At 50.9% G+C, this 12,008-nt stretch overlaps 1 protein-coding gene across 2 annotated transcripts in view; it reads left to right on the forward strand.

Moving 5' to 3' along the window:
* The first annotated feature begins 9,929 nt into the window (after positions 1-9,929).
* cntfr (ciliary neurotrophic factor receptor) overlaps positions 9,930-12,008 on the forward strand; it is a 108,447-nt gene continuing 106,368 nt past the window's right edge. The window contains exon 1 of one of the 2 annotated variants that reach the window (XM_072714307.1): positions 9,930-10,186. The gene's annotated coding sequence lies outside the window, so the exon portion shown is untranslated. The remainder of the gene's footprint in view (positions 10,187-12,008) is intronic. The other variant, XM_023808665.2, reaches the window with a different exon arrangement.

Consider the following 12,008-nt stretch of genomic DNA (forward strand, 5'->3'; position numbering starts at 1 on the left):
AAGCAATAGGCAGGGATCTTGCGCTGTCTAGCGCTGCAGTTTAGTGTTTCGGAGGAGTTTGACCCTCTGAAATAAGGGGAATGAGCAGCATGTTGTGTCCCCAGCAGTAAAAACAAAAGTAGCACTTCCAGATTTTACACCAGGCTTGAAAAATCTGAAAACCCTTGTGTAAGTTGCCCTTTTGCCCTTTCCGTGTGAGTCATTGCCCAGAGGTGACAGGGCACTATCAGAGAAGTGAGTAACTGACTTCCCGCAATGTGGACCTTATCAGTGTGACCCGTCCAGTACAAAATCAGGTGTAATTGATAAATTGGCTTCTTTGTTCTCTGAAGTAGATTTCCTGGTGTGACAGATCAAACCGACAAGACAAATTTACTGTAAATACAGTCCATGTGTGGACACCCTCGCAAGGCACAATCAAAGCATCTCCCACTGAAGGCGCACCAGATGTCCGGCAAATTCAGAGGTCTGATCCATCAGCACTGTCTGAGCTTGTCCAGACCAGAGGACGCCGCTTTCCCTGGTCAGTGCTGATGCTGCTCCAGAGGATTTTATACTCTTGCAAGAGCCAGAGTCACGAGAGACCCAGGTCGTGGCCAGAGAATGTGGCCATGGTGGTATGTCAGAGGTCATGCAGCTGAAATAAGCCGCTGACCATGCTTCAGTCATGCAGAGATAGCAGTGCCTCTTCAGCAGGGTCATTGGTGTAACCGTGAACATGGGAGGTAAGTTACCATGGCTTTCCATGTGCCTAAAGAAGTGCAGCAGTTATCACAGGGTGTTTCTGAACTAATCCCATTCTACTTTATGTTCGATCGAGCTATATGTAGATATGAAATAGAGGTAGACAGGCACGTAGGGAGAGAAAGACTGGGAGAGAGACAGGCAGGTAGGGAGAGAAAGACTGGGAGAGAGACAGGCAGATAGGGAGAGAGAGACTGGGAGAGAGACAGGCAGGTAGGGAGAGAAAGACTGGGAGAGAGACAGGCAGGTAGGGAGAGAAAGACTGGGAGAGAGACAGGCAGGTAGGGAGAGAAAGACTGGGGGAAATACAGATCGGGGAGAGATGTAGGCAGACAGATAGGGAGAGAGAGACTAGGAGAGAGACAGGCAGGCAGGCAGAGAGAGATTGAGGGAAAGACAGACAGTTGGCCGGAGAGAGACAGACATGCAGACAGAGAAACTGTGAGAGTACGCAATGAGCATCCTGCTGGGTACCTCTCTCACTAAAGCCTTTTGATAATGGATAGAATTAACCCCCAGAGTTGTACAAATATTGCCAGTTCCTCGCTGTTCTCCAGACAAGCTGGCCTCACTTGACACATTCCCTCTCATTAAAGGCCATCTGTATTCACTTTGGTTAGTTTTAACAGTGCTTGTGGTTTCATTTAAAAGGTGTTCTTCACACCGGTCATCCCCGCTCTGCTTTTAATACGCAGGACTCAATTTCGGAAAAAGTGACAAGATTTCGGTCTGATCGAAAGGTCATCGGCGACAGCAGCCACTCCCGAAGCTGGCCTGCGGCGCTTTCGGGCGCACAAGCCGCTCTGTAGCGCGTGCATGTGTGTGTCTGTGAGTGTGTGTGTGTGTGTGTGTGTGTAAGTGTGCGTGAGTGAGTGCGTGCATATATGCCTGCCTGTCTGTGCTGGTGTGTGTCCTTCTGCAATCTGCAGAGCAACATGCTCTTGTGTGAATACAGAGTAGACAGTCTTTTCTCTAGGTAATGAAATCCATCCATCACTCTGGATCAGCCACACAGATTCTATGGGAATCCTCCCAAAAATATTGCTTAAGACCATTTGTATAATAATCTTCTGTGGCATGTCTGCATTGTTTTACGTTGTAAGTTTTTCTAATGGCATGTTACGCTTGTTTGGTATATTACCTGACTGAGATGTTTCTTTTCTTACAGAAAAGCATTAGAATGACTCCCCCCTGCCCTCCCCATGAAAGAAAGCGTGATCACATGTGTTCTCACATCGGCTTTTCAACAGAAACAAATTCTTTCTCTTTGCCTGGCTTTCCAGTCTATCGAGCAGCTGTGACTCGGTGGAAGTTGTGGAGTAGATGTAGAGGAGAAATCTCGAGATTCCAACCGCATGTCAGTGCTCTGAAGAGCTGCTGAAACACCGTTTCATCAGTATTTATCACGCATTCATCAAAGAGGATGTGTTCATCGCAGAATAAAAGAAATCTGCAGATTGTAATCGGACCATCTGTACTTTTTCTACCATAATTGTACGCTGCAGTTACATTACGCGTTCTTGTACAGAGTGCATAGAAACACTCATTCACAGCTGTGAGCACGCTTCACAATAGCCCTGTCTGAAAAAGACTCCTGTGATGTCATTCCCGCTCTCCACGTAAACGCCCGCATGCATCCGTGTTCGCAGCCAATCACGTTTCTCTCCCGGGCGCAGCCCGAGCGAATCTGCGCGGCACCGGCGTCCGCGGTGCCCCAGGCAGACCCGAAATGTCCCATTGCTCCCAAGCTGTGGGCCGGCCTTTCCGTGACCTCCCTATGCACATGTACAATACGCCCTCTGTGCCGCGCATCTGATTGGTTGGTCCGTCTGTTCTCTCGACCACACTGAAGAGCCCTTCAGGAGATCACAGTGAGAGGACGAGTCCTTTCGCTGATGTCAATTTCACGGCTGAGCTTATGCTGAACGTTGTTCTCTGTGGTGAGCTTTTGATTTCTCGCCATTTATTAGGGCCACAACACATTCCTATTCTGAAGCTTACAGCTTTAGTCTAATATTTAATTTGATCTCAGTCGAGCTTTCTAGCCGGGTGCTGTCTAGATTTCATTTGTGGGCTGCGATGTTGGGAGCAGCTGCTTCCAGTAGTGTTCGTGCTTTGGAGAAGAAGGCAGAGTTTCCTTTTGTGTAAAGTGATTATTCTGGGGGCTGCTTTGGATACTCCTGTGATACCTGATCCTCCCCAGGTTCTCCGGACCCTTTGTGGATTTCACTGATCCCGTGTTAAAGATTCCCTCAAGTGAATTTAATCCCCTCTAATACCCATAGCATTGGTGTGACTTTGTAGCAAGGTGACAACGTTCCCACAACGCAACGGCAACGTCATGCCAAGTCAGGCCATGCCAGCTGGCGCTTTGGAATTGATGTAAGTGTAAATCAGATTTGCCATTAGAGGAGGGGAAGAAACACATGTGCAGGAACAAAAAAATAAATAAGGACAGTAATCTTCAAACACATGGGATTTAAAGGGCACTTTGAAAACCTCTCATCTACACACAAGTACGCGTAACCAAAATATTGACTTTCATTAGTCAAATGCATGTCAAAGAAAACAAAGATTAGATTCATATGGCTGGGATGGGTGGATGGATATGCTACCCGCTAATGGAAAGTGCTAGCTGAGGCCGGGCTGAGGCCGCCGTGAGCCGCGAGGCCGCCCGTTTGCGAGCGCCCGGCCCGCTCTCGGTGCACCACCGAGGCCACTGGCCGTTTTATCTTGCAGCGAGGCTGAAATGCTTTCAGACATGTGTTTCTGAGCGCACCACAGCCCCCACACTGCTCTCATTGTACAGTATGTGTGAAGCCCCAGTGCTGTGGTTAGCTCTGGGTTTCCTGTGTTTTCTGAATTCTGGGCGCCTTCGTGTTTGAAGTCCCCCCTGCAACCCCCAATTCATGAGGAAATGGAGTCGGGTTCAACCTAATCGCTCTGAAGGAAAAAGACGCTGCCTGTCTGTCACTTCAGCATGGGAGAAACACTAACGGCCTAAGCGACCACCGCAGGTGTTTGGGATAGTCATGCCAACGTCCCACAGGTTCTAACCTGAAGATGGGATGCATTCTCTCTCTTTTTCTCCAATCTGATCTTTTTCTATTAATCATAAACATATTTCTGACCAATGGCCTGGTCTCTGGCGGGGACGGGGATTGGAGCAGGCCGTGGTCTCGCAGCTTTGGAAATGAAGGTCTGTCCATGGTTGTGTGGTGCCCGGGGTTGTGGCGAGGTGATCTGATTGGCTACAGGATTTGGGCAGCGTCAGGTTTCAGGCTATGTCACCGGGCGGGTGGGGGCGGGGGGTGCGTAGGGTTGGTTCTGCAGCAGTGGGGTCGACTCTTTGAAAATAAAAATGATTAAGTGAATGAAAACATCTTCTTCTTATTCTTTCTTTTCTCGTGCACAATCAAACCCTGATGCTAGACGCGCACCACCCACCTCTACCCAGAGTGACCCCCAGAGGGCGCCCCCTTGCATTCGTCCCAGGGCAGCAGGAGAAGAGCAATGAACTGCATGAACTATGTCACTCCTCTGTCGTGGTGACTCCCCTGTTATCACCCCGCGTGACAGAGGTCCTCGCTAGTGGGCCTGATAGCCCAGTGCCCCAAATTCTACTTGCCTCTGACTGTTAAGGGGTGAATGAAATGTCGGTGGAGATGGTCATGAAGTCACCAAGCCTCTCACTGGCTCCACCCGCGTCACTTCCTGTTCGGTGTGTGACCTCTCTCCGACGACAGCCTATTTAAACACACTTTGGTCGACTACGGGACAGTAAGGAAGAACTCCCTTAGCTTTATTTATATTTACTGAAGGCCAGGGCGAGTCTCTGCAGATTTAGGCTAAAATCCTATTTGTCATAAAGGATTCCTTAATGTCCTGGAGTAGGTTACAGAAACAGTTGGACGCGGCTGCAACAAATGGAATAAATTGCCAAAAAAACTGTTATGAATTAAGCAGCAGTCAACATTGAATTTCAATGTGGAGAAAAATGTTTTTGTTGTACAGGGTGTCTGTTGTTGGCGACCATGCAGGGATGTCCGACAGCATGAGACGTCAGGGACGAGGAAATGCCCTCGGACACCTCTGATGTTTCATTCTCAGTAAGAGAATCTGATAGTGATGGATGACTCGTAAACCTTCATATTTTTTCCATGTGTCGTTGCTTTTTTCCACATAGGGGTTGTGTGCACTGTGGAAGTTTTATTTTTTTTCATTTTTTAAGGACCTGCAATCAATCTGTAAAATTGTATTTAGCGTTTTTCCTCAAGGAAAGTGCCCTATAGAGAGTTACTGTCAATAGTTTCCTGTGTGAAGGTCATTGTTTACAGGAAGTTGATGCATTGTGCTGTTGGTCAGTCTCTCGCTTTTGTCATTGTTGTTCTTATTTTATTTGTCCATCAATCATTTCAGTTGCTTATACTGGACGTCACCGCCGGGCGGGGGCTGGGGCGGGGGGCTCCGGTGGCTGTCCAGGCAGCACAGAATTGGGGTAGACTGGATGCCACTGTAATTTCTGTTGAGGGTTGCAGTGCAAAAAATTCATATTTAATGCAAATTATTCATGCTTTCCAATTAAATAATTTGCTGACAAAAATGGAAGGAATGTTAATAATTTAGCATTAAACACGCAGGTGAGATGAACATGGCATGCGGCTGGCAGGTGGGGTAAATATAGAGCTGGGGAGACTTTGAGCTAAAAGAGAATTTCAAAGCTATGTGGAAAGTGAGATGCAGACCTCGGGAGATCACAAGGTCTGTGCCCCTACATGGATGCTGCAGTACAAAGCAGTGTAAAAATGGAGGGATCAGTCTGTGAGCACTGAGAAATTAAACCCGAGCTCGCAAAGGGCTTCGCTTCCAGCTCTTTGTGCTGCTCGAGGCTCTGGGCACCTTAAAAGGATCCAGTACAACAGTAAGTTGGTAGAAATGCAGCTCCTTTGGTGACTGACCAAGGCGACTGGCGAGGCTCGATCGACTGCACCTTGGGAAGCGCACAGACAGGTATAAACAACTCTGACAACTACGGAGGCAATCACACAAGGTCACCAGTGACAGCCAATAGGGAACCGGGCTTTTTCAGCATTAAAAGAGTTTTTAAGGAGTTTAGTGCAAGTGTAAACTTCGGATTAGTTATTTCAAGCCTGCACTGGATCTCCTTCTACGCACATTTATTCTTCATAAGTTAATCGTATGCATGTTTAGTTATAGTTATTAAATATCCAAAGAAAAATATGGAGGGCTGAATGACCTCCTCTGGTCTGTAGCACTTCGTGAAGTTGTGCTGCGTTAATGACACCAGCACTCAATACGCAAGAGGGTGTACTAGATGGGCATGCCGCTCGAGATGTTTGCATAAATAACAGTCTGTCATCGTGCTGAATGGTGCACTAGACTCACCAAGCACAGTTTGGGAAATGAAAAATCGTCTTATCGACTTGACCCGTTTCTGTGACACACTGTCAAAATGGCATCTGAATGTGCCAACCCTGAAGGACATTTTTTTTTGGGGGGGGGGGGCGATTTTGGAGGAACTGGGGCGTGTGTTACTAAGTTTGCGTTCTGTGACAATCCCGTTTCCAGGCTGCAGATGAAAACGTTTGCCTGGTATTTTGATTACACTTTCATCTGAAGGGGGCTTGTTGGCACAGACCAGTTGCTGAGGATGGATGTATTTTTATAAATATCACGAGTTTCCATGCAGATCTGTGGATGCACAGAGGGAAACGCGATTGTCATTTATTTATAGTTTGCTTCTATCACATGAGCAAATACCATAGAGATTCATTTATTTTTTATCTGCCAAATGTGCCCGATAGAGTTTACATGGCAATAAGATAAGAGCGTAGTGGGGACCTTCCGCTTGTAGTTTGTGAGCAGCTCAGGGAATGATAGCACTTGGGTGACCTGCATGATTATTGGCTGACATCCTGGTCTGTGGGGTCGGATATCCTTCATGGACAACGAGACATTGGAGCTGGTTTAAACTGGCCATCGCCGTCACCAGTAACTGTGGGACCTCCCAACTTGACAGTGCGAGACATCGGTGTAACTCAATGTGTGCAGAAGAAGAAAACGTCGAGTCGGGCGACAGCATTGCGGTGCTTTAAGTGCTCTTCAAGTTTCTTAACTAACTGTAATTGTGGCTTTTCAGGACAGGAACAAACAATAATTTCCATAGTTACTCTGTCGCTAGTTAAGAAACCTGGAATTCAGACATTTTTCAGCCAGTCTGAGGGGTGATTTGCATGCGCACGGCGTTGGGGAGAAACAGACATGATTATGCGTTTGTACTGTGGAGAAAATACGTGGGTATTTGGTTTAGACGTTGATATTTGAACAGAAGGCAGGCTTGCCCTGAACTCAACTTGTTATGTAAATGACAAATAGCAGCACTAGGGGAAATAAGACAGAGTATCACTACTTTGTTATTACAAGTTCTACCCTTTGGTGCCCTTGTGTAGTCAAGGAATGCCCTTAGTGGCTGGTCTGAAGGGCACCGCGGCGGGAGCTGTGGACTGAACCAACTCTACATTTTTATGAATACTGTTAATGGACATTCAGCAGGGCCAGGATATTGGTACAGTCCTCCTTCTTGAAACTGGCTTGTTGACAGGCAAAAATTTGGCTGGGGGCTGGAGGGCAGTTGGGGGTGGAGGTAGGGGTAATTTAACAAGTTTAAAAAACAAAGTGTACAATTCTCTGCTTTAAAACCCGCCCACTAAATGCTGGTCATCTTGAAGGTGAGTCTGCAGCCTTTAATGGAGAGATGAGCTTCTGTTTTAACAGCTGTTGGAAAGATGCTCCAGCGCTGGGAGCTCAGGGTGGAGACAGCAGGATGTCAGGGGAGCTGCCCCAGGGGCACCTGTGGTGGCCTGCCCCGAAATCCCGGTCCTTAAGCACCGCACCGCCGGCTTCCCCTAAGGGGTCAAAGGTCACCTTATGATGTGGGACTCAGAGGTTGGGAAGCCGGAACAGCTAGAGAGAGGTGTCACTGGACAGGCATTTTAGAAGGGGAGGGGCATCTACAAGGTGTGGGTGGAGCCAGTGCTTACTGGGTGGGAGTGGCCAGTGACAACGTTTAACTGGTATGGATGGTACTGGCACAGCTGGTTCCTATGATGTTCCTTCCATTAATAATAATATTAACAATGATGATGATGCATGTTTTTGAAGGCGCCTGCCTCACTCAGCCTTTCAGATGGTAAATTGCAAACAGTCGAGTCACAGCGGTGTGACGTGGCTTTGCCGGGCAGGGAAGGGAGTGCCGGGGGAGTCCCCGCAGAGAGCATCTCATGCGAAAGCGCTCCTTCAAAGGGTGTGATGCAGCCCCGCATATGGCCGGCCCCACCCGGCAAGGAGTACACATGAGGACGCACTGGGGGTTTCACAACCCGCGCCCCCTCCCCCCCACACGCCCTCAAACCTCCACTGGGGGAAAGTAAAGGGCTTCTCCATGTTTCTGATGCATAAGTGAGCAGCTTCTCACTCCTGCAGATCCGGGCCCTTCCTCTCCTGCCTCACCGCAGCGTTGCCTCACGGTGGTGACATTGTGGTCGAGCATGTGACCGCGTCCCCATCCGTGTCGGTGCCCCCCTGCTGCCATGTGACTGTCATCCCTTTATTTGTGTGGAATGCCGTCGGGCAGAGTCGGGAGGGGTCGGGCCCCCGGTCACTGTTCTGTGGACGCTACACAGACGCTGGATAGCGGTGTTAGATGCATTCCTGTCCCGGGGGGCTGGTGGGCCTCGCTCCCGGAGACGAGGCGACCTTTCCGCTCCACTCGGCACGGGGGGGAGCATTCCACCGCCCCCCACCTTCCCGGGTCACTTCAGCCTTGGCCTCGCACAGCATCTTCGCACGGCATCTTCGCACGGCATCGCGGGAGCCCTGGCAGCTGGCGTTTAGTCGCCGGTCTGTGTCCCTCGCTCATGACCGCCGGTGCAGGCGGGCAGCTTGGCCTTTTCCCGCCGGAACGTGCAGTTAAAGTGCCTGAGGCTGATGATCCTTTCATATTAATGCCTGTATTTTAATGGCTGTATTACACGGACGTGCACACAGAGTCAGGCCTCGTGCGCACACATGCGTGTCTATCCATCCATCCGTCTGTGTTCTGTGCCGCTCCCGTGCACCATAGTGTGTTACGGATAAAGTGACAGACATCATGCTAACGTGGTGGGGGGGGGGGGTCTCTCCTATGAGTTTTCCCCCCACAGAGACCTCATGTTTAATGCAGGGTTTGGCTGGACATCAGAATTGATTTGTAAATGTGCCACACACAAGCGTGTATTCACCCCCACATTGTTTTACACACACAAAAAAACCAAATTTGCATATCAGAAAAGAAGTCGGGGGGGGGTGCACTAGCTGTGTCAAGGATGACTCCCTTTCATGGGCGTGGGGGTGCGGAGGGACAAAGCAAAACTAAACTGTGAGCCGAGCGGGGACAGAGTGCGGAGCGGGGCATTGTGGGTAGGCGGTGGGCGTCAGGTATCTCTGTGCCTTTCTTCTCATTTATGGAGGTCTTTAATGTCCTTGTGAGTGGCGTTCTGCATTAGAGCCGCTCCAGCGACACGCCCTGTGTGGTCAGACGTGTCGCTGTAGATGCTCAGAGGGCTCTTTCGTTGCCGGGCATCGCTGGGCGAGGGTGTGCCTTGCATTCACAGCTCCAGTGTCTTTATCTGCAGCCAAGTATCGGGGATTTTAAATGCCATATTTAATCTGTGTGATATTTCAAATGTCACTATTTATTTTCTTTCGGAAGTTTCCCAGGTTTGAAAAATAACAACAACAACAACAACAATGAATGAAAAATAAAAACAGTGTGGCATGCATGGCGGGGGAGAGGTGAGCATTATGGCATTAGTCAGTGTGATCCCGTCCTGGGAATGAAACAGCATGTTCAACTGCAAATGATCAAGCTATAATACACTGTGTTTCCTTAAATATTTAAAGAAAGACATTTTTAATGACTACAGGAAATCTAATTGAAAATAAATTAAAAATCATTTCCAGTCCCCTCCCCCCCCCCACCCTACTGTGCATGTATCTCCCAGTGAAGAATGTTTTGCATTCGTCTCTCCTCACAGCATTCAGTTCCCAAAATGGCAGCTAGGGGGCGCCCTGTGGACAAGGCTGGCTGGCTAATGTATTCCTGACTGCCTCGCTGAGGCTGGGCTGGTCACATGGGCGGCTTGTGCGAGTTTAAAAGTGCTTTAGTTTCTCCCTCAGCCAGAGTGGAGCGAGCCACTGGCAATAGCACAGGCAGCCTGAGTGCCGCGACCGTGCTCCCTGAGCCCGCGTGCTGGAGCTGTACCCCTCCACACGGACGACACGCGCACACACTCGCACACCCAGGCACGCAGGCAGGCAGGCAGGCAGGGACGCTGCTACTGAGGAGGACGGACGGGGAGAGGAGCCAGCCAAAGCGTCTTCAGTGAGTACCAGGATCTGCTTCTTTTTTCTGCTCTGCCGTCTGCTGGGTCCGTCTCGCGTAGGAAGAGAGCGACACCACATTTAATGCCACTGGAGGATGCTGCTGTTTCCTGCCTCTTCTTTCTTCATGATTTTCCTTGGGTCCCGTTGCCGTGTGAACGTCCAGGAGCGATGGGAGGGCTGTTCGTTGTGGCTCCGTCCGTCTGTCCCTGTATGCTTCCATTTGGGAGTTTCTGGCTTTTGGCAGTTCACGGGGAACCTTCGGTGCGCCTGTCCCTTTCTCCCGATCGATGGCCATCTCCGTCCCCGGTGACGGGAGGCAGGCAGGCAGGGAGGGAGGGACCCTGGCAGCTGGAGCGCGCGTGTACCTCGGACAGCCCATGTGCGGGGAGGATGCGCTGCTGCGCTGCACTGTGCAGGGGGGCCCCACCAGCGGCGGTACCCTCCTGTCCGGGGGAGCTCGCAGAAAAAGGGTGGCTGGGTTGGGGGCGGTGGGGGGGGTCGAAGGACAGGAATTAGAAAGTGGAATGCATTGAAGGTGCTGACACTGGCCGCACAATTAGCCAGGACTCTCGTTTATCGGAGCCTTTCTGAGACGCTGGACCCAAGCCAGGGGTCGGGGGACAGGCTGACCCTGTGTCAACACTCCTGTGCGCAGCCCTTTATCGGCCTCTGATTGATTAGTTTTAGCGGAAATCCCACCCCCCCCCCCCAATCCCAGGCCACTGCGGCCACCCCACCCCTACCCGCCCCACCCCCACCCCTACCCGCCCCACCCCCACCCCACCCCACCCCCCATGGCTTTTTGTTGTGCTCTGTTGCTGTATCTCCCTGTGCCCTCAGCTTTATGCGGTGCTCCTCTCCTCCTGCCCTGCCCCCCTCCCCCCCCCCCCCCCTCCGACGGCGGTAGGGGGGCTTTTGAAGGAGCCAGTTGTGGTGATGGCCGGGGGGGGGGGGCTGTCTCGAGCCCCCTGTTAGGTTCTAGGTTGAGGGACAGGCAGGCTGGGGGGGGGGGGTCCCAACAGCAGGTCCGAATGGGGGGGGCAGTCAGTTAGTGGGTAAATGCACCTCAGTCTTAAAAACCACTTGCCAGTGAATACGGAGATGGAAAGCTCTCCTTTGGGGAGGGGGGACTCCACTGAGCCTGTCTTGTAACACTGTCAGACCACACTTTGAAAATGGGGGGCTTCCTTTCACTGCCGCTTGGGCTAAGCTAACCCCCCCACCCACCCCCAGGGGTCACTCCTGACTAATCATTTGAGTTGAGTTATGTTTTTCTGTGTTTTTGTGATTATTAAAAAAATGCCATTTAAAAAAAAAGAAAGGAGAGGTGGACTAAGCAGACAGGCGACTGGAGCTTAGCGGACCCCCCCCCTTAGCGTGCCGGGGGGGTCGATGTCGAGCTGCGCTTTGATTTCCCAGCTCGACGGGGAGCTCGGAGCTGGACACTTCGGCCGAATCCCGCTCATTTGGGATTCTAACAGCAGAAAGGTAAAAGAAAAGCAGCACAATATTTCCCTAAGCGTGCTTATGCTTTGGACAAACATTCTCAAACAGATGTCAGACAGCGGCCTGATCAGAGGGGGCTGGGGGCTGGGGTGTGGGGGGGTGGGGCTTATCTTCCGCACAAAGATACACAAATTCTACAAATTGAAAGCTGGTGCAGGAGTGGACCCGGCCAGCTCCGCCGGCAGCTGTAGGCGTCCGCAGCCTGTGATCTGCGAACAGGAGCAGCGGCGAGGCTTGGTGGGGGGGTGGGGGTGGGGGGGGGGGGAGTGTGTGAGGCGCTGCCCGCTGGCCCGGCAAACACACTCGGCGTGTTC

Source organism: Paramormyrops kingsleyae, chromosome 7, assembly GCF_048594095.1.
Source record: "Paramormyrops kingsleyae isolate MSU_618 chromosome 7, PKINGS_0.4, whole genome shotgun sequence".
NCBI lineage: Eukaryota > Metazoa > Chordata > Actinopteri > Osteoglossiformes > Mormyridae > Paramormyrops > Paramormyrops kingsleyae.